Below are 27,675 nucleotides of genomic sequence, written 5' to 3'. Positions count from 1 at the left end.
GGGGTATGGCCAGTGGCTCGTTTGAAGGTCGTATTATAAGCCCACACTGCCACGTATAACTTTTTATCCCAATCTCGTTTCTTTTCCGACACAATTTTGGACAGGATGCCCATAAGCTGCTTGTTGGTGCTTTCAACTTGCCCATTGGCTTGCGAATTATATGGGGTTGTCTTGTTATGCTTGATTTGCCACATCTCTGTCAAACCTTTAATCACATTATTCAGGAAATGGGTTCCGCGGTCCGACACTAATTCTTTCGGCGGACCAAACCGGCATATTATCTGCTCTAAAAGGAAACTAGCAGTTTCTTTAGCATCATCTTTCCTTGTTGCACGTGCTTCTGACCACTTTGTGAAGTAGTCAGTTGCTACAATGATGTACCTCTTTTGTGTAGTCGATGACGAAGTAATAGGACCCACAAAGTCTATTCCCCACTTCTCAAATGGAAGAATCGCCATAATAGGGGTGAGTGGTCGTTTCCTATTCTCTCGACTATCATGTCGTTGGCAAATATCGAATCTCTTAACATACGCAAACGCATCCTGGAAGATGGCAGGCGACCAATAACCTACTCTTAAAGCCTTTTGTGCTGTAAGCCGTCCAACAAAATGGCCACCGCAAGCAGAATCATAGCACTCTTCCAAAATGAATGGCACCTCGTCAGCCATCACACACCGACGATAGATATCATCAACCCCTTGCCGATATAATGTACCTGCGATCAAAGCAAACTTTAACGCTTGCTGCTTAATTTTCCTTCTCTCAGCTTTAGATAATTCGGATCCCGCCTCTCCTGTTGATAAATAATGCGTTATTGCAGCATACCAGGAGGGAATAGATGCCGTATCTATTTTAAATAATAACTCCATGTCACTACCTTCAGCCACAGATTTTTTCGGCTCCCCAAAGTCCACAAGACATTCCACGATGCCTTGCAACCTTGGTGGCTTACTCCTGATTTCATAATCAAATTCTTGCAAAGTGATCAACCACTTTGCTAGACGATCAGGCGGCTGTAGCTTATTCATCAATAATCGAAGTCCCTCCGCCTTCGTATAAAGCACGACTTTCTCATAGAGAATATAATGCCTGAATTTCTTGGTCCCAAAGACCATCGCTAGACACAACTTCTCCATGTAGGTATAATTGATTTCGGATACCCCCAGCTTTCGACTAGCAAAAGCAATCGGGTGGTACCACTTCTCTTCCCAAATTTGGGCTAAACAGCAGCTGATACTATACATGGTGGCTGCTGAAAATATATAGAACACCTCACCTCTTTTAGGTGCTTTTAAAACGGGCGCTCTTGCTAGCTCTTGTTTCACATCCTCGAATGCTACCTTACAAGGGTCACCCCATACAAACGAACAGCTAAAGGACAATAAATTTGTAAGCGGCAACGTTCTTTCTGCTAAGGCGTTGATGAATCTACGGTAGTAACCAACCGAAGACAGAAAGCTATGAACTTCTTTCGGAGTGCGTGGTGGATCCATGGCAACTATAACTTTAACCTTCTCGGGGTCTGTCGCAATTCCTACCGAACTGACCACATGACCCAGCAATAGCCCATAAGCTACTCCAAAAACACACTTTCGGGGTTTAGGGTGATGCAAAATTGTCTACAGCGCTCGAAGCATTTTCTTAAAATGATCAACTGCCTTCCTCTCACGGTGGCGGCCCCTAAGTCATCAATAAACACCTTCAACTCTTCAGGGGATATGTCACCGAATGTCTTATTTGATGTTCGTTGCCACGAACCAGGCGCATTGCATAAACCAAAGGCCATCACATGGTACGCAAAAGTATCAAATACAGTGATAAAAGTTGTTTTCAACTTGTCCTCTTCTGCAATTGCCATTTGGTTGTATCCTGCAAAGCAATCCATAAATGAATATATCTCCCTACCCGCTAATTGATCCAAAATCTAGTCAATAAATGGCCAACGGGTAGTAGTCCTTAACTGTCTGCTTATTCAGCTCCCTAAAGTCTACACATAATCGGATTTGATTATTCTTCTTCTTTCTTATCACAACCGGCGAACACCATTCCGTGTGTTGCACAGGAAAAATCAAACCCGCTTTTCGAAGCTTCTGTAACTCTTCAAACAGCCCGTCCCTTAGTTCGAAAGGCATACGCCTTACTTTCTGCCGTACAGGACAACTGCCCTCTTTCAACAGAATTGTATGAACATCAAGACTAGGAGGAATGCCTCTCAACTCATCATAACTCCAAGCAAAGATATCACGGAATTCCTGGATCAAGGCCACATAGTCCTCCCTTTCTGCTGTGCTGAGCATAGAACCTAATTTGATTGGCCGCGAATCATCAGGCGTACCAAGGTCTAGCTAGATAACATCTGCATCTCTTATACGATCTTGGCCCTCTATCGGTTCGTTCAAAGTGATCTGATAGATGTCTTCCGTGGTGGATCCCTCTTTGGACTCATCACTCGATGATGTCTCACTGGCAGATAAATCTTCTAATGTCTCCAATTCTGTAGAAGATAGAGGAGCTCTCTCACTCTGCGGGGACTCAGGATAAGCATCAACCACCACACGCTGGGCACCTTTGCCGAATATTAGCCGATCGGCGGGTATATCCACTTGGCAGTCCACTTGCAAGATCCAAGGTCGTCCGAGTAATACTTGGTAACTTGGACGGCCTGCAAAACGAATCACCCTAAAGTCCAACAGGCATTCTACATTTGCAACAGTGACATGGACCTTAGTAATGCAGCCTTCCGGCTGTCTCAAACTATCATCTGCCATTCTGAGAATTGTGGAGGTATCTTTCTGGATCGCAAGACCCAACCTTTCCATCAGTTCAGAACTCATAATGTTAACAGATGATCCCGTGTCGACAATGGCATAATCTACTAATATCCCATCGACATAGGCTGCAACCCTTGGGCAATGCTTCTCAGCATGCTCAAACCAGTCATCACCAACTCGCGCAATACCCAAAGGTTCTACGATATACCCGATACATAGGATCTTTCTAAATTCCTTGCGTACTCTTGGGGAAAGCTTAATAAGCTATAAAAGATTTGCATCCGGCTTGACTTCGCAAAGAGAGCTCGCCAAATCGAATTCATGATAGTTCGATAGAGCTCGCTTTTCACGCCAAACCATCCGCTCTTTAGGTCGCTGAACCGGCTTTATTGCCTCTTTTTTAACTTTCACCTTCTTCTTTGGTGGTTCCTTATCGGCTTTACTTTCTACGGGCTTCAAAGGTCCCCCTTCCATGGCAGGATCCAAAACTTGCTTTCCTTTGTCGCCTTGTTTAGGGTTTCCGTCGACAGGCTTATCCTTGTCGACTTCTCTACCCTTTTGACCTCTTGTAAGAACAGCACGCAGATTAGAGGTTTTAGCATCATTAACACGTACAGCCTCAATCAAACTAACCCCACTACCACTAGGTAGCTCCTGCACTGTAGTCTTTAGTCGTTGAAGTATTTGTTTAGGCCCATCTTCTCGCTGGGAATCATTTCCTTGGGCACGATGATTAACAGGCCCTGGCTGCTGCCGACTACCACGCTGGAGGGAACTGATCTTACTCCAGCAAGTAGCTGCTAAATGGCCGGATTTTCCACAAATGTCGCACTTAACATTTGGGCAATTTCTTGGATAGTGTTGCCCACCACACCATTTGCAACTAAAGCTCGAAGGTGCACCCTCCTCTGGGTATCTACTTCCTATCAAATTTTGTTGTTTTTTAAGGAAGTTGACATCAACGGCTATTTGTCGATACTGCTCCGTAATCATGTCGGTATAATGCTTCATCATGTCCTTAACCTCGCCAAGAACATTGAAAGCACTCGACTCATAGCCTTGGTCATTACCATATCGTTCCATTGGCCTAACAATTCGATTAGGCACTGGTTGTTGAGCCACAGGCATGGTGTTAGAATTAACCGCCTAGCCTCCACCATTTGGAGCCATTTGACTGCCCGTAGGCATTGACATGCTAGGGGGAGCTAGTAATAAAGGGACATTCTGCATCATGTTCCCTCTCCCATTAGGGTTAGCCATTGCTATCCCTTGGCCACTACTGCCATTGGCCATTGACATATTGTTTTCCAACACTAAACCCATATTCGAATTGCCTCGAGAAGCATAGGCTGCTTGTAGTCGGGATTCCACCTCTTTGTGCTCGTGTAATGGCAGTATCTATATCCCCCAAGGGGACACTACTCAACTGCAATTGGATATTAAAGTCCAAACCATGTAGGAAATATTGCAATTGGGCAGCTGCGGGGATAGGAATAGAGGTGTCCAACTTACGGAAAACCTCTTTTATTTTCTTCGCATAAGCACGAATATCCTCGTGTGGTTCTTGGCGGGTCACGTTGAGTACACGCAACCAATATTGCCCACCCCTTTCAGGGGCAAACTCCCTTCGAAAAGCTCCATAAAATGAATCAATATTCAATATGGTTCCGGCTTCTAAACCATGATACCATATAGCAGCTCTTCCTTTGAGAGTCATATTGAAGAACATCATTAAATGTCCTTCTTCTTGAATGCGATAGTTAAACATCAGCTTTTGAAACTCCCTAATGTGGAGTTCCGCATCTTCCTCAACTAGCCTATTAAAAATGGGTAGCAGGTAACCTAGAGCCAGAAAATCCGTCGTTCCTGCTGGAATTGCAATAGGTCGCGCCATGACGAGGATTGGATTTGCACTAGGAATAGGGGACGGTGGGGTTACACCTCCCGTACTTGATGTAGACTGGGTTATGGCAGAAAGGGGAGCACTAGAGCTTCCACCTTCTCCTAACTTACTGCTTGTGGCCCCAAGACCACTAGATCCACTCCCTCGTAAGGGTTCAGCACCGCTACGCTTAGGGGAATATCTCCTAAAAATTTCAGCACATCGCCTAGCTCTTTCGTCTCTTTCTTGCTTTTGGATTTCTGCTAGACGATGCTTATCAATAAATAACGGATCAATCTCAGTATCCTTTGGCATAAACTGCTAGTTGGTCCCTAGACAACCAGGATTCGAGGACCGCCACTTTTAAGCGGCTCCCGACAGACGCACCACTAATGGACCAAAAACCGGGCCGGCACTGGCTCATGCACTAGCCGGGCCTCGTCACTACGTACAAGGCAACCCCTCGGCCTCGCGGCCAGGAGCGTCTATCAAAATCTCTGCCTTCCTAAACATTGCATTTGTAACACGTTGTTTGTAGTCCACTCTTCTCTCACCCACTACTCCTCAGAGGGAGTCCCTTACACATTGCCTAATGGCACAAAGCACAGACATAGGGGGTCCTCCAACGGCGGCTGAGTGCAGCCACCCCTCTACGACTCTCCTACACCTTGGGGATTGGCCCCTCGATGCGTTGCTCAACATATAAACATGTCGCACAAAATCCACTCAAGGTACCATTTAATCGTTTACAGGAATGTACCATTGTCCTTACTTCTCTTTCCCTTAGACCCCACGACTAGCCTATGGCTTGGGGTGTCCTGTCTCTCACTCAACGTAGGTCAAGATCCTAATGAAAACAATTGCTGTGCATCCAGGATTTCTGATACCTTTAAATATTTCCATGATTTATGCATAGTGTGGATGCCAAGTGCTCAAACAATTATAAAATCAATATTGTGCACATATGGAAAACATCCTTTCAATGATTTTCAACTACCGATCTTATGCGGCATTGCACGAACCTAGCACCGAGGGAACCCTCGTGCTACTAGGCCCTTATTTTATAATTATTCACCGACCTATATGGTATGCAAACAAAAAAGCAATCTTTTCATCATTTTACTCCACATTTAGACACACTTTAACCACTCTACCCTCCCATCGATCAAATGTTGCATTGTTGTATAGATTTATAGGGTATTTTGCCATCATTTTATGTGTAGAAAGCGGAAAAAACACACTAGAACAAGAAGGTGGGGTTGAACTGACACAAATCCTCATGCTTCAGTCCCCACAAACATTCACAAACATTGCTCTTAATTTTCATTAATTTTCCGCACCCAAAATGCATTTTTCTCCTATTTTTAATGATTTTTCTCTATTTTTCTTGTATTTTTTCTTATTTTTTTCATTATTTTATTACTGAAAATTCAAAATAGGTTATGGGCTGTGGCCCTTAGTTCCTTCTTGCAGCAAAAATGAAAGTTTAGTTGGTGTTCCTATTCATTTTCCATTTTTATGCCCAAAAACCATCATTTTTCCTTGATTTTCCATATTTTATGTGTTTTAGTGTATTATTTTGAGCCACAAGATGCATATTTTTCTAATTTTTTGATTATGATCAGCAAGTACTCATGGAAAACAGGAATGCAAACAATTTTTAGCCCATATAAACAACATTTTATCAATCAAAAGCCATGAAATCTCAAATTTCCTTTGAAAAAATTAAATTACCGCTTATTTGCGTGTTTCGGGTTTCATGTCCATGGCTGCAAATCTGAAAATCAGGAGCACTTCATGTCCAGCACAATCACAACTCACCATTTCCAGCTCGTGGAGCAATCCGATCCATGCCGGACAAGCCTCCATCATTCTTTCTTCTTCCTTCTTCTTCCCACATGAATTCCCCCTTAGAAGAGAGAGAGGGAGGAGAGAGAAAGACTAGATTTCTATCTCAGCATTCAGGCCATCAATCGAGGAGTGAAGGACGGTGATAAGATCCACAGACAGGAGGGAATGAAGCCCCATAATCCATTAGGCAGGGTGTTTGTAACATCCATGATGGCCTCTCTCCATCCATGGCGAAAAAAAACGGCGCCCTCTGTTGATCATGTTTTTTCATCCCTCTTCATTCTCTCTCCACGTTTTTTGCTTCATAAGGTGCATAAATTTTTTTTTTGGGGGGGGGGGGGGAGGTCCAAACTCAAAAGACACGCTCAAATTTGGCCTCCCAAGTGTCCACCTTTTCATATCTTGACCATTTTGTGGCCATTTCCCCGTCCGGACTCCGAATTGAGCTCTGAAAAATCATGGACGTCCGGCTTGACATCTCGTATTGGCCAGTAACTCTTTCCAACCCGCACGACTGTCTGAAAAATTATGAAAAATCAACAAGTGTCGCTCGGGCACCTTTAAAGCACTTTGACGCTTAAAATCGTCCTAGATCAAGCCGCCGCCTTTGACATTGAATATTTTTCCCTTGATATTCATAATTTTTAGCTATTTTTAAGCACTTCCCGTCACCTAAATTCTGCTCTCACACTGCTCCTCTTACCAGAACACCGCGAGCTTGGCTTGCTTTCTTGAGCTCCTTACCACGAACAAGGCTCTGATACCATGTCAAGATTGTGGGAGAGAAGGAAGGAGTCTCACTTGTAGCTTTCTTGCTTGCACAATGGGGGAATACACACAGAGATGGAGGCTGAAAACAGTTTTCCTCTTCTTAGTTGTGTAAGCCAAAAAGAACTCACATACAAAGAAATAGAAGAATCCTATATATATGGGTCTCAAACCAAACTCAACTAACTAAGGTGGCATACTAACTGAGCCACGAACTAGAGTAGATAAGGATAGCTATCATGTAGCTATTATTCATGGGCAATGTACCAACCGCATCTGCAACTGACAAGTCGGTGACATAAATACACAACGGTCACCCTGGCGTATCACGAGTGGAGCTCGATATCTCAACATAGACCTCAACCTTGACCTTAGCATAACTGAGCACCCCGACCTCAGGGAAGTTACTATATGTATATCCTCTACATCACGTGCATTCAATGCCTGTTTACAAATATCCTTATATGTGAATTTTTCTTGAATAAAACATGACCCTTTTCTATTAAATTTGTAAATAACCCCTTTATATTACACCCTTTTGTATGTTAAAAAATGTATAAAATGGTATTTTAAAAACACCTTATTTTGAACTCATATGATGCACACATATATTCATGAGTAACTTACCCGAGACCCCGACCACATCCGGTGACTTTTCATAAAATATGATCAGTAGACAAGGATAGCACACCATGGAGGACTAGTGGTGGAAGATGTCATAGCTAACCTAGAGGAAGAGAGGAGACAGAAAAGGATGGCATTCCAATGCATTGCAAGTTATAGTTAGGAGCAAAGGGCTCAATGGTTGCATCATGAGAGAGAGCTCAATGAGGTTCACAATATCCTAGACATATCATACAGGAATAGAATGGGAGGCAATGCCAATAGGGAGAGAGTCTTGGAAGCTTATCTTATAGTAAGAAAACTACTCACCAAAAGATTATTAGATTATACTAGTGCCAAGCAAAGTGGGGCGGCCTTGATGGCATCATTACTAGTTGGGTTTGTGGGTTATATTCCTCATTGTTGGACACTAATATTTCTAGTCATTTTACTTTCCATGCAAGAGATGCCCTTTAAAGTAAAAAAATTGTGGGATATTGTGTAGCAATAGGAACCTAAATGGTAGGACAGCAAGATAAAGCCAACAGGCTTCCCTTCTCGGAGGAGGAACATAGAAGATATGGATTGGCCATGGAGATCTGGGCATTCAACCAATTAAAATATTACAACATCCACAATCTGGAGGGAGTGGTGACATTTGAAGGGGTAGTGGTATAGATGATAGAGTGATGTAACCTTACCACAAGTATCTGGAAAAGGTGGGACAAGACATCAACCACAATAAATGTACAAAATTTCTGAGGACTTTCAATGTCCAAAGGAACAATGGCATGGTGACTATTAAGCAAGGAAAAACCTCTAGAAGGGTGGAAGTTACCCTTGATCCAGTGATTGTGGAGAAGGCATTGGGGTTAGCAAAGAGCTAGAGAAGAGGCCAAAGAGGGATGTGTATAGAATGATGGGGATGGACAAAAAGAGGGTCTACACTAATGATGGAATCAACCTAGATGACATTCCGGACCCCACCATTTGACTACAAGCTAAAATGGTCCACACTCTTTTTTCAAACCAAAGATACAATGTCCTTATGAATAGAATTGGAGTACCATTGCTAGAAAGCCTTGTAGCCACCAACGCCTTAGAGGAGGTGAATTGGAACACCTATGACCAGAATACAATACAGGCATCAACAAAGGTACTAGCCACAACACCAAGGGTGGCAGGAGGAGAGTCCCTAGTTCTACCATGGCAAAGTCTAAGAGGAAAAAACCTGCCTCCAAGGCTTCAACCATTGGCTTTGGAGGAGTGTTAATGGTCATTATCTAGGAAGCTCTAAAGAAGGTGGAAAGGGAAGTTGTACAAGAGACCCTGGAGTTGTCACCAATCCACAAGGAACATCGCTCTGCCATACTAGCAAGCCCAACCATCTCTCTTTTAATAGGAGAATAGGGGAAAGAAGAAAACACCCATAAAGATCAGTAGGACAACACAAAAATAATTGCTAATGAAAAGAAGAATCTCCAACAATCTCAACTATAAGAAGCCTCGAGCAAGAGGACAATCAGTGAACAGCAAGGCTTAGAGTTTTTGAGCCAAGGGGGGAGAAAAAAGATCGCACTCAAAATCCCCATACGAAGGACTCGGTCCACTACTAAGGAAAACAAAGAGATGCAAAACGGTAGAGGAGGAGTCAAAAATGCTAGAAGAAGAGTGCAGAAAGAGGCAAGAAGAGGAGGAAGAATGACTGAGGCAATAGGAGGAAGAGGAGATTTCCCTGGCCATTTGGAGATCCATGGAGTAACCCTCCTGATCTTAGGAATTGGTAATGATGAGCCCAACAAGAGAGGGTGTGCCAAGTATGAGCGCAGTAGCTAGAGATGAGAGACCAAGGTCGGTGGTGGAAGGTAAGGGTAAAGCCTTGCTACAACCAATCCCACCAGTCCTGGCCCCACTAATAATCACCCCAACACATGACACTACATAAGGGGCAATCTCAAGCAGAAGCAATATCATGGCCTAGGTGTAGTATCTCATTATCAAAGTACAAGAAATTACACCTGCACCCAACGAAGAAGTCCCCCTAGTAGGAATAAAGAGGCTAGCAACAACAGGATGTAGAGTCACACCAAAAAGGGTCAAAGGTGCCCCGCTTAGAAGTGTCAACCACTTCAGTGCCTTTGGCCACGCGACATAATGAAGATCAAGATGAACTGATAAAGGAGTTCCAAAGCAAAATCCACAAGGCAACAAAAGAGAAAAAGTCTGCACTTGTTGCAAAGCTCAAAAAAGAAAATATTTCCTTTGTAGGCTACATGATGGAGCAAGCAAGAGTGATAACTATCATAGATAGGAATTTGATCACACTAAAAGAGGCCTTAAAGGCAAGAGAGGGAGAAGAGGGTCTAAAAGAGTTGTGTGATGAAGAGAGAGAGAACTGCATCTCCTTGGAAAATATGTGCACCTTCAACTCTCGAGAAAATAAATATCTAGAGCTAGAAATAAAGGAGTTGAAGAGTCAAAGTGAAAAGGCAAGGAAAGATCTATAAGTGACAAGGAACCAAAGAGATGAGGAGAACATGAAGAAATTGATGGAGTTGCACAACCAGCTACAATCAGCTCTCCACAAACAAGCCATACTAAAAGAGTAGATGGAACGAAAAAACTAAGAGTAAGAGAAAATGCATACATCGTGGCAAGAACAAGAGCAAGTGATTGCCACCCGGCATGGTACCAAAAGCAAGGGTTAGAGTAGATGAAGGAAAAAGAAGAAGAACGGGCAGCCATCAAGAACGAGGATAGAATCAAAAACTTAGCCTACAAGTTGGCCATTCCAAGAGTGAGTACCTCTTAGTGGAAATCAAAGTTGTGGCTATCGAGACAGGAATACTAGAGCAACAAAATGCATTCTTAAGCACAATATTGAATGTCATGCAGCAAGGAGGAGAAGAGACATTGGAGCAACTAAGAAGAAAGATAGGACTAATAAGGAGGGCCCTGCAACATGGACTCCATGACATGGCACCCAAGCCTAGCACCAGCTTATTGGGAGTAGAGAAGAAATGTGCTCACCTAATCTCAACTACATGAACTCACCTTGCTAGGGCTTGGGAAGTTAGAACAACAAACGCAACCACCACAAGAGGAGTCACTAGAGCCAGGTCCAGGAAGAGGTCTGGGAAGAAGGGCCTGATTTCTAAGTAGACCATCAAGAGGAAGAACAAGTGTAGGAACCAAGCTCCCCTATGCAGCTACCCATAAGTGCAACCAAAAGAGAAAGGGGAGGAACTTGGGCCACTTGAACAGATGGTGCAGGATAAGGCATAAGCATAGAGAGTAGGTGGAACATGCTCTCAAAAGAAGTTTTAAGCTAAGACATCACAAGTTCCACAAGTGGTCATACGTCAAAGTGAGGAGTGCGATCCCATCTAAAACTGGGGCTAGGAACTTATAGTGTGGGAGCAATGGGAGAACCGATGCCACCCCTTTGAGTTCTCCTTCACTTTTTTCCACACATTGAACAAAGTTTTATCTCCTAGGGTGGTGGGGGACTTCATCAAGCTTTTAGTAAGGCTAGGAAGAAGATGGCTAGAAGAACAAAGAAGACATCCCACAAGGTGGCAGCCAGAACTTGCAAACTATTGGGAAGATAAGGTGGCGGAGGCGCCTTGGAGGGTAGAGGGATATGGGGCACAAGCTAAGTGGTGCAAGAATATCTGGAACTCTAGCTTAGAGGCATGGATCACTTTCTACAATACCTTACCCCATGAATGGGATGATCTTATCTACATGCCCTACCCAAGAAGGTTTGGAGTTTATTTTGACGGGGAGGTGCATGGTAGATATGACTTCCCTTTGGTCTACAATGTAAACACCTCAATCCTTGAAGAGTGATTTATTTTCACTAAAAGGAATCTCCGCCCATCTATATCAAGTTTCCTCAAGGATTTCTCCTCATGCCTTGACCCGCCTACTGCAAATACTACTAAAACGAAAACCTACTATAGAGGAAGAGAAGTTGCCACCCCTCTTTTTTTTATCTTAGTGCTAGGATAGATAGTTGTGCGATGGTGCACCTCATGATGAGAGTCACTCTCTTACCAGCATTTTGTATGAACCTCTCAGAATGTATAAGTGATAGTAGATTCACTAGGTGTAACTACCCATTTTTGTTGTCTACTCCACTCAATGTAAGAACCAACTTAAAAATGTATCTGCAAAGCAGGTCATTCCTTAGTAGTAAGGCCCTCAAGCTGCTATGCAACCTAGCCCCTGCTCATCAATGCTTTGCCTCTTAGCATGCTCCCTTATTGAATTACAAAAATAAGAGAAAAAGAAAAAGGACAATAAGGAAAGAAGTAGAAAGAAAAAAAACACAAGGAAATTACCCCATCTGTACTCTACAATCGTCACAAGCATTGCACCTAGGGACCACCCTAGCCCTTCATCCACTTCATAGACTTAGGACATCTTAAGGGCTTGACACACCTAGGGAGCTCTCCCTCGTACTTGTCTCCCTAAGTCATACCCATAGCACCTCCCTTTGTACATGAATTGGGTCTTCAAGTGTGGGACAACACCACAGGCTTGTGCCTAAGGCTCGACCCAACTCCTAGTTCCACTAGCACAAACACCATGCACTATACAATGAGGTAGGCACACCCCATGTAGTGCACTTCCTTTTCTTTGCAAATGCATTTGTCAATTTGCAATCAACCACTAACATCGGAGGCCCCTATCATCCACTCAATCCATCCTTGGCATCCACAGCCTCTCATCCATTTTGGCGTGTTTCTTTTCCATCGCCAACCTCCCCAAAACCCCATCATCGAGCCACATGGAAAACCTTCAACCACCCAAGCCCTTATCAACAAGTGTCATGGGATTGGCACTCGGCTAGGAGGGGGTAATGTTACACATTTGAAAGTCCAAAAAATGGAATGGAAAAGTCCCAAAAAGTTCGAAATGAAAGATAGCCCAAGGTGAGAAAAAATGGAAGAGAAAGGGAACCTTTGAAAAGTGCAAGAAAAGCCTCAATGTAAAAGGAAGCATACAATAATAAATACACTAAATATTCTAGCAATGAAAGCACTATGGACGCATTGTAATTTATTTTGTAAAAGAGTGCCAAGCTTCATCCTATGCAATTTGTAAATGTAGATGGGCATGGGTGAAGGAACCATGAAAATAGAAAGGAATTAGGAAAGAGGAGCTAGGCTAAAATAGCCAATCATGTAAAAAGGGATGGGCACCCAAAGATGTAATGAAAGTTGCCTCTTCAATGGAAATGATAGAAAATTACACAAAGACTAACAAGAAATGCTAAGCAACAAGAAATGCTGAGAACCATAGCTTGCCACTTCTTAATTCAAAATGACTTACAACCAAGAATTACAAGAGATGTTGAAGCGATGGTAGCTTGAGAATCAATTGATGACAGCTGCTACAAGGAACTCACCCCTTACAATGGTGGGGAAGGAATTACCTTCAATCTCCAAGAAGTGGAGATGTGAAAATGATTAACAAAGATTATTTACATTGGCACCCTCTTGCCTTTTATACTCCAGTTTAAAATAGGCTAATTACCTAACTAAGGTGGGATGAAAATTACTTTATTACAATCCATCCCTGCCCAAAAATTTTATCCTCAAAACTTTGAAGACTGAAAGGACAAATGAATGGTAAATGTGAAGAAATGAGAGACCAATGTTGAAAATCCTTGTTGAAGTTATCCATTGAAAAGATAATCTTCAATTGAAAAGAATCTCCAAAATAAGCTCAAAACTGTGGAAATATGAAATGATGTCCTAAACAGGGTAGTGATAGTAAATAACCCATAACTTTGGATAGAAATATCGGAATGATGAATATGAGATTAAGAAATGAAGTATACTTCATAAGGTATCCATCCATATCATCAAAATCCAATTTTGATGTCGATAGGTCAATTATTTTCATGAAAGAAAATTATAACAATAAGTTATCCACTGTGTAATGAACTAATTATCTTCTTGAAGAAGCCATAGAAAGTGATCTAAATATGAAGCATGTTTCCATAGATGATTAAGCCATTTTCATCAAGAGGAGGTAGTTCTTCTAGAACTTGTATGAAAGAGCCAATGTGTTTCTTGAGTTGAGACACATGAAAAACATTGTGAATGTGTGTGGTTGAAGAAAAATTAAGTTGGTAAGCAAGATCTCCAACTTTTCTTGTGATTTGATATGGACCATAATAGCGATGAGCAAGCTTATTATGTCCACCCTTGAGAGAAGCATAATGAGACTTAGGTACTTTCAAAAATACCTATTCTCCTTCTTCGAAATCCACATGCCTTCTTTTATCATTTGAATATAATTACATTGCCTCTTGTGCCTTCCTGAAGTTTTATTTGCACTGCTTCATTAAGGCTTCCATCTTCTCCAACTCTTCTTGAGAACAATAGGATTCACTTCATCATCATGAAACAATGCTGAAGGTACTTGGACTTTATATCCATACAATGCCTCAAATGGTGACATACTAATACTCATGTGATGAGTATTATTATAACAGAACTCTATAAGATGAATTCAATGATCCCATGCTTTCTTTGTATTGTGGAAAAAGTGTTTGAGGTAGATTTCTAACCATTTATTGACCCTTTCAGTTTGGCCATCTGTTTGTGAATGGTAGGCAGTACTTGGAGTTAGTTTGGTACCATCCCTGTAAGGAACAATCTTCATAGGTAATCTATGAAGTTTGAAAATTTCTTCCATGAACCAATTTGCCACTTGTTTGGCTGAATATTGGACTTTGGTAGGTAAGAAGTGGGCTAATTTTGTAAGACGATCAACCATAGCCAAAATGCTATTCCAGCCCTGCTTAGTGGTAGGAAGTCCTATAATAAAATCCATGTTGATATCAATCCATTTACCATGTGAGATAGGCAAAGCCTGAAGTAGACCACTAGGTAATAAATTTGAATCTTTATTTTGCTGGTATGATAAGCACTGCATCATATACTCCTTGACATCTTTCCAAAGTCCCTTCCAATAGAAACATTTATGGATCTTGTCAAAGGTTTTAAACAATCCAATATGTCTTGCTTGCCAAAGGAAAAGAAGGCATCTCCTGTAACATTCGAGACCTAAATGATGACTGAGGGATCAAGTATACTCTCTCTTTAAACCAAAGAAGTCCATTTTGCCATTTGAAATTGGGAAATTCAGATCCATCATCTTGCTATAATTTCTTCATAATATTGATAGTGTGTTCTTCTTCCTGAATGTCCTGGATCCAATCCTTATGTATGGTAGAGATGGTAGAAATGGAACATGCCCACATCCTGGATAAGGCATCTGCCACTACATTATCCTTGCTTGCCATATAAGAAATCTCAAAATCATATCCCTAAAGTGTAGCTAACCATTGTCTTTATTTGGGAGAGATATTTGGCTGAGAGAGGAAATGCTTCAACACACGATGGTCGCTCTTCACCTTAAAATGGCTGCCATAGATGTAGCAGTGCCACTTCTTGATTGCATGAATAATGGCTAACATTTCCTACTCATAGGCATGGAGTTCTCTTTCTTTATCATCCAAATTCCTACTTTCATAAGCAATAACACCATGGTCTTGGCATAAAACAACCCCAATACCTCTACCACTAACATCGGAAAATATAGTGAACTCCTTGGAAAAGTTTGGGCACACTAAGATAGGTGTTGAGATGAGAAGACTTTTCAGCTCATTGAAACTCATAGTGGCTGTAGCATCCCAAAAGAAAGCTTCATTTTTCAATCTATTAGTGAGAGAGCTGCTACATGGGCATAATTCTTGATGAATCTCCTATAGAAAGAATATAATCCAAGAAATCCTTGCAATGAAGTAGAATTATGTGGTATGGGCCAATCCTTGATGCTCTGGACCCTCTTTGGATCAACCATAATTCCTTGATGCACTGGTGGACCTTCTTTGGATCAACCATAATTCCTATCTCACCAACTATATGACCCAAGTATTCTATCTCATCAGCCATAAAAGTACACTTGCTTTACTTTGCAAAAAGCTTGTGTCTTCTCAAGGTAAGAAGGACTTCTCTGGCATGCTTCAGATGTTCCTCTCTATTCTTGCTATAGATAAGAATATCATCAAAGAATACCGAGACTAATTTATACCAAAATGGTTGCAAAATCTTGTTCATAAGAGCTTGGAAAGTTGGAGGTGCATTTGAAAGTCCAAATGGCATAACTAGGAAGTGGTAGAGACCTCTTTCTGTCCTAAAAGCTGTCTTGTACTCATCCCCTGCTTTCATCCTGATTTGGTGATACCTTGACCTTAAGTCAATCTTAGTGAAAACTCTTGCATACTTGAGTTCATCTAACAAATCATCAATGCAGGGGATTGGGTACCTATTCTTTATGGTGCTCTTATTTAAGTCTCTATAGTCAATACACATCCTAAATGACCCATCTTTCTTCTTGACAAGTAGTACAAGAGAAGCAAAAGGTGATTGACTAGGCTGAATAGACCCTATTTCTAGCAAGTCTTTAACCTGTTTCTCTACTTTTTCTCTCTCATACTTGGATAACTTGTAAGGAGATTTGTTGATGGGTTTAGTGTTAGGCATTAAATCAATAGGATGATCCTTTTTGCTGAAGGGGCAATGATGTAGGTGGTTGGAATATGTCCTTAAACTCTTCCAAAAGTTTACATAGATAGTACCCCAACTTCAGCTAAAAGGTTTAGATCAAAACAAAAAATATATTTATTCAGCTTTGGTGAATCAAAAATGCCTTCCACATACATGGAAAGGTTTAAGAACTGGCTGGAATACTCCCTCACGGTAGAATCCCTTTGCCTAAGATCATACCATTTCCTTTCAAGCCTTTCCTTCTCCATCGGTGACATGAACACTTGAGTCATGGCTGATTTGAAGTCCTCCCAAGACTGAAAATTCTCCCCAATATTGGTCATGTATCTCCACCACATATGCACATACCCCTCTAGGTGTAGGGCTGCATAACAAATCTTTGCTTGATCATTGCGTGGGTAGAGAGTGAAATACATTTCCAATTCACTGATCCATTCCTCAAGTTTGATCGGTGAAGGATTATCTCCCTTGAAATTGGATATGTTGATCTTGTCCTTGTATTCCTTGTCATAATGATAATGCTTGTATTCCTTATCATAATGATAATGCTACCCATTATGATTGGTATATCCAAAAGACTACTCCCTATTAAAATGATCACTCATTGCTCGCTATCCATGATTAGGAGTAAATGAATGATGTCCATTTCAATTATTTCCAAAATATTGATGACCAAACAATGAGTTCCCATGTGATTGTTGGTTATGAGTGGATATCCCATGTGGCAACCTATCATCATGATCTATAGCATGTTGGAAACTATCTCCATTCCTTGCTTTATCATGTGCACACTGCAATTAATCATCTCTTACATTATAAACTTGAGTATGTTGAGAACCGAACTCTTTATAGAAGGGATGACATCCATGTACAAACTCATTTTTGTCATCATGCAGGGAATAATGTTGCTATCCCTTATCTCTTGAAGAATTAGTGAAGTTTGGCCTATTTCTATTCCAAGAGTTGGTATGAGGTTGAGATGTTTCATTTACCTTAGAAAGTCCTCTATGTTCAAAAGTGGATGGTATATGCTAGCGGGCTGTTGTGAACCTCACATTCCCCCCCATGAGTAATAGGCACATCTTCAGCATGGGACAGTGGATTGCTTTGCAATTTGTTACCCAAGTTGCTAAATATTGTAACCAACTGTTGAAATTTGGCATCCAACCTATGGTTTTGCTGCTCCATATGTGTAATCATCTTGCCAAAATTTTCATCCATTGAATGGGTAAGTTGGATTAGACCTTCATTCATATTACCAACTTGCTTTGATAGCTGCTGAAAATCATTGGAGTCATGAGAAACATTTACTTCATTTCTAATATCATTATCATGAGGAAACCTTGGCCATTGGATCTCTTCATTAGTTGTACTATTGCCCATAAATACTTGTACTTGATTTGTGGCCCCTATGGTAGGATTTGCTTTAGCATTATAATCTTCTAATCCCTCATTAATGTGCTCTAATACCTACTCCTTCTTATTCCTTGCCATCATGGAAAGTGTAGTAACTCAAGACTGCCTATCAAAGAATGGTCAATAACCAGAGCTACTATACTCCTCCAATCTAAGAACTTGATAGCTCCAAACAAATCTAATAACACTTAGATATACTTGATTTACTAAGATTACAATTTTGGAAGATGTATATGGTTGCTTCAGATCAAAATAGTGTACCCTGTCAGCCTGTCCAGGTGCTATCTACAATGACCACCTATCACTAAAATGACCAAAACTTTTGAACTGTAGGTCCAAATGTGGTGCTCTATAGCTAGGGTCGAAGCTAACTTCATCCTCTATGTATAGAGTATAAGAACCAAATTTTTAGAATAAAATATCACACTTTTGTAAACTGATTCTTTATGACTATCCAAGATGAGACAACAATCTGCAACCACTTGTAAACTCATTTTTTGGATCCTGTTTCAACCCATTTGGTCACTGATCATTAAGAATCCCCTATGTACACTAAAGTACAACCTGTAGGCTCTATCACCAACCTATGATCATCGTCAAAGTACCTGTAGACTTGTATATCTATTCAAAATTGTCAGCTACTGCCCTGTTTGGTACCAAAAGTCTTCAAGTCTTTATCCACTCTTTTCGAGCTCTTTCCCAAGAAGTCTTCTATGGTCCACCACCTGTGGTGAGGGATAAAATGTTAGGCATGCATCTAAATTGGCTCTAAAAATTCAGAAGGTGTGCAAAGTTCCTTCCGAGCCAGGTTGTGCACCCCTATGGAGTCAAAAATAGCAAGGGAGGGTCACCTCACTATCATTTTTCTATCTCGTCCAGCTTTGACCTTTTTCCTCGATTGGATTATACATAGCAGAATAAGTGTTCAAAAAATCAGAGCATGATATGCATGGCTGAATCAAAATTTTGATATTTCTATGATATGTAGGAATTGGAAGGTAAAATGTATGTAAATGAGGATGAGAAAGGTTTACCTATAGTAATCATGACTCACTAATTTACTATACTCACCTTTTACAAATTTCTTGGGTATTCTCAATAGATTGAATCAGCAAAAGACCCCAAAGTTAGTGGTTAAGTAATCCCTTAGTGAAATTGGAAGGAAATTGTATGGTTAATGCTATGGAGGACTGATCAATCAAACAATACAAAGAGTAATGATAACCTCAATTTCAACGGGCTGATTTCAATGGGCTAATTCTTCAATCAATTCATGCTTGGGATTCAAGATTCAATGCCTCAATACTTGAGTATTATGATTCATTCAATCAATGTTGAGATTGAAGCTCAATGCAAGAGTACTCTACTTAACCTCTCCTTCAGTAATAGGAAATGCAACAACAATTGAATGAGGAATTGGAGAGATTAAATAAGAGTAATAGAATGAGGAATTGGAGTGATAAAATCCTATAGATCTGCTCACGAAAAGCCTCACTATTGAGTGCTTTGCCTTCCTCAGGAAATTGATGGGCGTTGGATGAGATGACGTTTTTTCTCATCCTGTTGTATGTGTACATTTTACTTTCTTTTCTTTTTCTTTTTCACTCCTCACTGGGGAAAATTCACCTTTAAGTGGGAGGTTGTTCGGGGTAAATGCACCTCCGCTTAGCCGTCCGTGTATTACTATACTGACAGTACCAACCACATTGCACACTACAAAATCCAATATTAAAATTTGATAAACAAGTTTTAAAAAGAGCCTACCATATATGCACACACACATGCATGCATGCACACGTGCACACATGCACACGTGCACACACACACACATGCACTCAGAGTTAGAGAGAGAGGGGTTGGAGGGAGGTGATAGTTGCAATCTAGAGAAAGAATGAGGATTGATATAGCAAGAGAGAGAGAGAGAGAGAGAGAGAGAGAGAGAGAGAGAGAGATTGAACATGTATGTATGTATGTAAATATACATATAAATGTATATTATATATATTCACACATACATATAGATATAAATATGTATATATGTATGTGCCTATATGTATATACACATTTAAAAAAATCATGTATGTATGTGTGATAGTAGGGATTTTAACGTGATAGAAAAAATCCCAAGATGCCCATGCCCTAAATGAATATCCCACAAATCCAATACTTGAACCCTAAAGGATTCAAACTGGAAAAAAGTCTTCCACTAACCATACCCTTAAAGAGAGAGAGACAGAGAGAGAGAGAGAGAGAGAGAGAGAGAGGAAGAGAGAGACAAGCGGAGAGAGAGAGAGAGAGAGAGAATATAACTTTAATAGCATATTATTATTTTTGTATATGCATAACAAGGTGGATTTAATACTTGTGTCTCAAACACTACTAGCAACCTAGTAGCTCCTTGGCTTGAGCAATCAAAAAAATATGGTTTTTTGTGTGTGTGTGTTTTTTTACATTTGTGTCCATCATGTCACATTCTTCAAAATAATTGTTCTTCTCTCTCTCTCTCTCTCTCTCTCTCTCTCTCTCTCTCTCTCTCTCTCTCTCTCTCTCTCTCTCTCTCTCTCTCTCTCTCTCTCTCTCTCTCTCTCTCTCTCTCTCTCTCTCTCTCTCTCTCTCTCTCTCTCTCTCTCTCTCTCTCTCTCTCTCTCATAGTGCCCTTGAGTTTATATACAACTCCACATATCGCTAGAGCATGTTCATCAAAAAATATGGAAAGCTTGTTTGCTACACTTTCACTTTGCCTTTTTCATTAATAATGCTTGGATACATTCCATTCACTTATATACGCAAGCATTATCCTACACAAAACATCGAGACATAGCACTTGTTTGCATTAATTGGGTGCGTGAGGAAGATCCAAGTTGATTAGTCACACAAGAATTCAAGGGTTAACTTGTGAGAAAGATTTTAGAAATTATATTGATGTGTGCAATATGAGGAATAATGGATCAAATCCCTAATCGGATAGTATGCTCATGATTAGAGGCCACAACAATCAACTAGAGAGATACCTATGTTGTGTTTATGTGGCACCTTATGTTAGGACTCTTGCTTAGAGTTTGGTGTTGCCAACCAATTGCTCATAGACATAGTGTTGAGAAATAGACAAATGATGTATGCTACAGGATGAGGTGCTTTGTATCCCATAAGCATAGTGAGGAGAGTGGAACAAGCTAGAAAGCTATAAAGACATGTACTTGGTTCATTTTTCAATGCAATGCTATTGTCCTTTCAATCAAGTGTCAGTGTCATTGACCTTACACACAAGAATGTGTTTATGAGTTCAAGTCTCAATCTTGAAACCTAATTCACTTGTGTGACAGTTGATCTTGTCTATGTCTATGTTCTCATGAGTCTTGTCTTCATCTTCCATCCTCCATAGCTCCTGCCATGCTCTAGATCCATGTTTTCTCACATGGTATCAGAGCTCAGATAAGCATGGCACAACTCATACACTACCTTTCTAGTCTCTCTTCACCTTTGGTCACCTCTGTCCAGCTCATGACTCCATTTTCAACTTCATCTTCTTCGTGTCTGCCATAGCCTACAGGACCTACCTACCTTATGTTGGGGGTAAAGGCACCTTTGCCTAGTCGCCCGTGTATTACTACACTGATAGTCACCGCCACTGCACACTGTAGGTGGTGGGCACCCGTCACCATCACTTTATTCTTTATTATTTTAGTGACAATTTGAATAAAGGAAGGCCCGGTTACACATTGTGACTGTTGGAGTTCCCATTTCTAGTCTCTCCCTTTCTTGCTCTTGCTCTCCCGCCATAGCTCTCGAGTCCAACCTTCGATCCGTTGCTCCCTTTCAACTGGTATCAGAGATTTGCTTTCCGACTCTTGAGCTTGGTTCGTGGCATTCTTAGCATCCCATCGACTCCCTACTTGCATTGGGTCTCCTTCCCGGTAGCCATATCCGACTCCTTCGAGCTCCCGTCACTACCCGGTTTCCCGAGCACCTTCCCGGCATTGTTGGCACCTTCAAGGCATTACATCAGAGGTATTTGATCATTTTCTTTAGGGTTTACTTCAGTTCTCAGGTCTCACAGGCTGTAAACAAGATTGGGGCAGCCACCATTGAAGCTCCCTTGCTTCATATCTCACTTGCCTTTGAACAAGACTTGCTGGAGCTTGTTTGAGGCCTTCCTTGGCTTTAACTGGACCCCTCCGAAGCTTGGCCACCATTTTTTGCAGCCCCAGGACTAGTATTTATAGTTGACAGAATCACACAGTCCTCCCATATGTGTCTTCAGCATTGACAGTCACAACAACAGCTCTCCCCCTCCATTGGCACTTGGAAAGGCTCCATTTCGGGCATATGCTTTGATGCTTGGTTTTGATGGTTGATGTGTTGGCATAGCATTTGGACTAATTTAACATTGTTTTGGGATTGTCATAATAGTGCACAGGCAGTTTGCGATAGTGTTACACTGACATTTGATGCTATAGCTTGTTTGGCATTGTCATTTGATGCCCGGTTGGTCCCGTTTGATGCCCGGATGTTAGGGGAATGTATGCCTATTGTTTGGCAACCATTTGGAGCTGATTTTGGTATTGAAAATTCTCAATTTTGAACAGAAAATCACTACTGTACATAGTTGGGCTGAAGACATTTTACTCATGTATACTTATGCCTATGCTTTTCGGGCTATGTTTCGGACATATATGGTGATGTATTGACACTTGGGGCTCGGCATAGAGCTTGATTTTGATTTGGGATCATTGGTTGAGATTGAGCTTGCTTTGCAAAGCATTTGGATACTCCATCTTGGATGTACTTATGGCATGTATGTTGCTTATGTCTGATCGGTCTTGACATGCTTAGCCTATGCCATTACTACATGCTAGTTACATTGTTTGGAGCCTATTGCTACTAGAGCTCGGTCTTGGCTTGACCTTGGATTCTCAAGCTTACTTCAGCTATTTATTGGCTTGCTAGAGTTGTATCTTGGGATGTACTTGATGTCTTACATGCTTATGGATACTACATACGGATGCTCTACCGCCTACATGTTCGAGATGTACTATTGATGTATTGTCTTGGACTTATGTCATTGGCACTGTGTCTTGCCTTGGCTTGAGCTCTTGAGCTCGTACATACGGCTTTTGTGCCAGTGGGAGCATTCTTGAATGCTTATCAGACATTGAGCAGGTGGTACTTTTATGCATTGAGCCGTTACATGCTATTGAGCAGTTACAGACACTTGAGACTTTGGGACTTCTTACCTTTTGGGATGATACATCATATGTCTTGGTTCACTGTATGCTTATGAGTTAAGTCTCAGTTTTGGATCTGTATCTTTGTGAACTGACACCTACTTGTGTCAAGTTTTGGTAATGGCAGGAACACTTAGTCCCGTTGCCTGGGGGGGTGTGCCTACTCACTGGCAGATGTTTGTATGACATACTTGGGTGTTGGATTCATGCTTATCGATCGTCATATGCTTATGCTATGCCCGCATGATGCCGGCTTTGGTCTTAGCAGTATCTGATTGCCTTAGGATCCAATTTTGGCACTGTTAGCTCTCTTTCACTGAAATCTAAAATTTATTATAGCAAGCATATATGTATGAACTGACATGGATTTTTCATGCTGAAACACTCTGAAATGATGTACTTTCACTAGTACTTGGTGGGCAGCAGCTTTGGTTCCACTTTCTTTGCCATTTTTCCTCGATTTTGGTCATTTTTTTGTCATTTTCTACAGTAAACAACAAGCAGTTTTGAACTGTCTATAGTCTTCCAGCCTGCATTATGGTGAGTTCGTCCACTGATCATGCTATTTTCAACGTCACTAAGCTTGATGGTACGAATTACTCTTATTGGAAGAGCCAGATTTGGTAGATATTGGTGCAGAAATTGCAGATCAAACCTTTGGGGTTAAGCGGGTATCCGCCTGCAACTATGCCAAATGAGGAATGGCTTGAGCTTGATGAGTTATGCAAGTCCACTATTGTATTGTCTCTCACAGAACAGGCTCACTATAATGTCTTTGAGGAAGAACAGAGTGCATGGCAGTTGTGGAAAAAGATCAAAAATCTCTATGACAAGAAAAGTCCAACGAGTCAGATGTATTGGCTGAAGCAGCTTATGGATCTGCGCTTGAGGGAGAATGTGACTATGTCTGCTCACTTGAGCCAGTTCCATGCTATACTCAAGAACTTGACTTTGCAGGACATCACTTTTGCAGAGGATGTCACTCCTCTTTTCTTTCTTGGTACTCTTAATGAGTCATGGGATGTATTCCGCATTGCATTATGTGCCTCTACTGCTACCTTGAAATTATCTTATGTTGAGAGTGCTCTTCTGTAGGAAGAGGTTAACAATAAGAATTTGGATGCCTCTCGTGTGTCTCATGCTATGACAGTTAGAGGTAAGAATGATGGATATGGAAAGCATGGTAGTGGTAGTGGCCATGGACGGGATTCTCAGAAATCTCGGTCCAAGTCTCGTGGGAAGTCATGTAGCAAATCCCGCGACAGGAATGCAGATGTTACTTGTCACCATTGTGGGAAAAAGGGCCATATTAGGCCATAATGCCATAAATTGCACAATGAAAGGCGCAAAGATAAGGGGAAAGACAAAGTGCAGGATAAGTCTTCTGATCGCAGCATAGTACCTGCAAAGTCCAGTGTTAAAATTGAAGAGATCAATGTTATGCAGCCTGAGAATGTTGATGATGATGATTATATCCTAGCAGCTTCTTCTAGTGCTTCGCAGATGGCAGAGATACACTCTATGTATGCATAGTGTTGGCTCTTGGACTCAGGTGAGTCCTTTCATGTGACACCTTACCGAGAGTGGTTCATTCATACCATACTGTTTCGGGTTCTGTGCGCTTGGGTGATGACAACTCTCTTGATATTGTGGGCATTGGTGATGTTAGGCTGCAGTTTCCTTCTTGCAGCAGTTTTGTTATGCAGGATGTACATCATGTACCTGCTTTGACACGCAGTCTCATGTCAGCTGGATAGCTTGATGACGTAGGATATCATGTATGTTTTGGAGACTCTACATGGAAGATCACTCATGGCAGACTTATGATTGCGAGAGGTGCCAAGGCTGGCAGTCTCTATCCCTTGATTGTATCAGCTTCTTCCCTTGATCATGTTTTGTCTGTGGGTTCTATCCCACATGTATCTCTTTGGCATGCCCATTTGGGCCATATGTCATTGAAGGGAATGAAAATGCTTTCTGGTTTGCAGTACTTACCGCCCCTTGATTATGCATGTTTTGATTCATGTGAGCATTGTCTTTATGGCAGGCAGACTAGGTCTACGCATAAGAAGTCTGGTAGGCCACGCATGAGTGAGCCCTTGGCATTGGTACATTCGGATGTCTGTGGGCCCATGCCTTGTCAGTCTATGGGTGGTGCAAAGTATTTTGTTACATTCATAGATGATTTTTCACCAAAAGTTTGGGCTTATCCCATTAAGTTGAAATTCAATGTCTTGCATGTGTTTCAGAGATGGCTTGCATTGGTTGAGAACCAGTCTGGGTATAGGCTAAAATGCCTAAGGATAGATAATGGGGGTGAGTATGTCTCACGTGCTTTTGAGAAGTTATGTGATGAGAGGGGTATTAAGCATCAGTTGACCCGCCCCCTACACCTCCCCCAGAATGGTTTGGCTGAGCGGATGAATAGAACCATCCAGGAGTGTGTACGCAGTATGCTTAGCCATGCAGGCCTACCACAAAGCTTTTGGGCTGAGGCATTTAGTACAGCTATGCATGTCATAAATAGATCACCCTCTAGTGGTTTGGATTTCCAGGTTGCAGAGGAGATATGGACTGGAAAACCTCCCTCTTATGCGCATCTCCGTGTCTTTGGATGTGAGGCATTTTGCCATGTGCCCAGGGACAAGAGAGGTAAGCTGGATCCCAAGAGTGTCAAATGCATTTTCCTTGGTTATGGGGATGCAGGCAAGATGGGTTATCATCTCTGGGATCCACAAGCGTGAAAAGTCATCCGCAGTCATGATGTAGTCTTCCATGAAGACAAAATGCATAGGCAGTCTGAGAGAATTGTTGAGATCCGCAGGGTCATATTTTAGGAGGAGCCGAGAGCTCCCGCACAGCCAGTTGGACAACCTACAGCTGCAGCAGATGCTCATGGTCAGGGTGTTGGACAAGCAATTGGGCAGGCAGCAGAGCCTGCTGTGAGACGGTCTACTAGAGACAGACGTCCACCTGATAGATTTCAACCCTCAATGCATTATGTCTTGGTTACAGATGCAGGAGAGCCTTTCACCTATGATGAGGCTATGCGCAGGGGTGACAGTCACTCCTGGGAGAGGGCTATGCAGTCTGAGATAGATTCCCTGCATAAGAATGACCGTTTCCTTGCCTATGGGCAAGAAGGCTTTGCCATGAAAGTGGGTGTACAAGCTAAAAAGTACCCCTGGACACCCCAAGCCGGCATACAAGGCTAGATTGGTAGCAAAGGGTTTTAAGCAGGAGCATGATGTGGACTTTGATGTGGTCTTTTCTCCTGTGGTTAAGATGACCACCCTGCGCTTGGTCTTGGCTTTGGTTGCTCAACTTGATTTGGATTTATACCAGATGGATTTCAAGACGGCTTTCTTACATGGGGACTTGCATGATGAGATTTATATGGAGTAGCCTAAGGGCTTTGCAGAACCTGGCAGGCAGCACCTAGTGTGCAAATTGAAGAAAAGTCTTTATGGCTTGAAACAAGCACCTAGGGAGAGGTATCATAAGTTTGATGCCTTTATGCAGTCATAGGGCTATAGTCAGTGGAGTGCCATGGATCCGTGTCTTTACACGAAGAAAGCCCGTGATGGTTCTTTATTGGTTTTGGTACTCTATGTGGATGATATGCTGATAGTAGCAGGGAAAGCTCATGATGAGCTAGATACTCTTAAGGCTCAGCTCAAGAAGAGCTTTGAGATGAAAGATCTGGGACAGGCCGCTCACATACTTGGTATGCGCATTAGACGCGACCAGCATCAGGGACTCCTCTACTTGTCACAGAGGGAGTACATTCATAAAGTCCTTGAGCACTTCCGCATGCAAGACGTAAAGCCTATTGGTTGTCCATTGCCTTCTTATGTGAAGGTATCATAGGCTGATTGTCTACAGATAGATGAGCAAAGGGCCGAGATGGCCAAGATCTCCTATGCATCCGCAATGGGCAGTCTTATGTATGCCATGATAGCCACTCGTCCAGATATTGCCTTTGCAGTTGGTGTTGTGGCACGCTATATGGCTACACTTGGCAAGAAGCATTGGGATGCCATGAAGGGTATCATGAGGTACTTGAAGGGCACTACAGATATGTGCATATGCTATGGCAGCCAGGATACAGGAGGACATGCAGATAGTAGGAAGTCCACTTCCGACTATGTATTCACCTATGCTAGAGGTGTTGTTTCTTGGATGTCCAAGGTGCAGAAATGAACGGCCCTTTCTACTACAGAGGCCGAGTATGTTGCAACCACTGAGGCTTGCAAGGAGGCCATTTGGTTGGGTCATTTAGTTACTGACCTTGGTATTGATGATATCCCTACACTACATTCGGATTCTATGAGTGCTATTCAGTTAGCCAAGAATCCGGTCTTCCATGCAAAGATGAAACACATTGAGGTGAGGTATCACTTCATACGTGGGGTCGTTGAGGACAAGTCTGTTGATCTTGTCAAGATCTCGACTGACTAGAATCCTGCAGATCTGCTCACGAAAAGCCTCTCTACAGAGCGCTTTGCCTTCCTCAGGAGGTTGATGGGCATGGGATGAGATTACATCTTTCCTCATCCTATTGTACA

The sequence above is a fragment of the Lygodium microphyllum genome, chromosome 6, assembly GCF_053477565.2.
Source record: "Lygodium microphyllum isolate KBCC chromosome 6, Lygodium_microphyllum_v1.1.10, whole genome shotgun sequence".
Classification (NCBI taxonomy): Eukaryota; Viridiplantae; Streptophyta; class Polypodiopsida; order Schizaeales; family Lygodiaceae; genus Lygodium; species Lygodium microphyllum.
The sequence above is the reverse complement of the archived record's forward strand: the minus strand, read 5'-3'. Positions refer to the sequence as shown.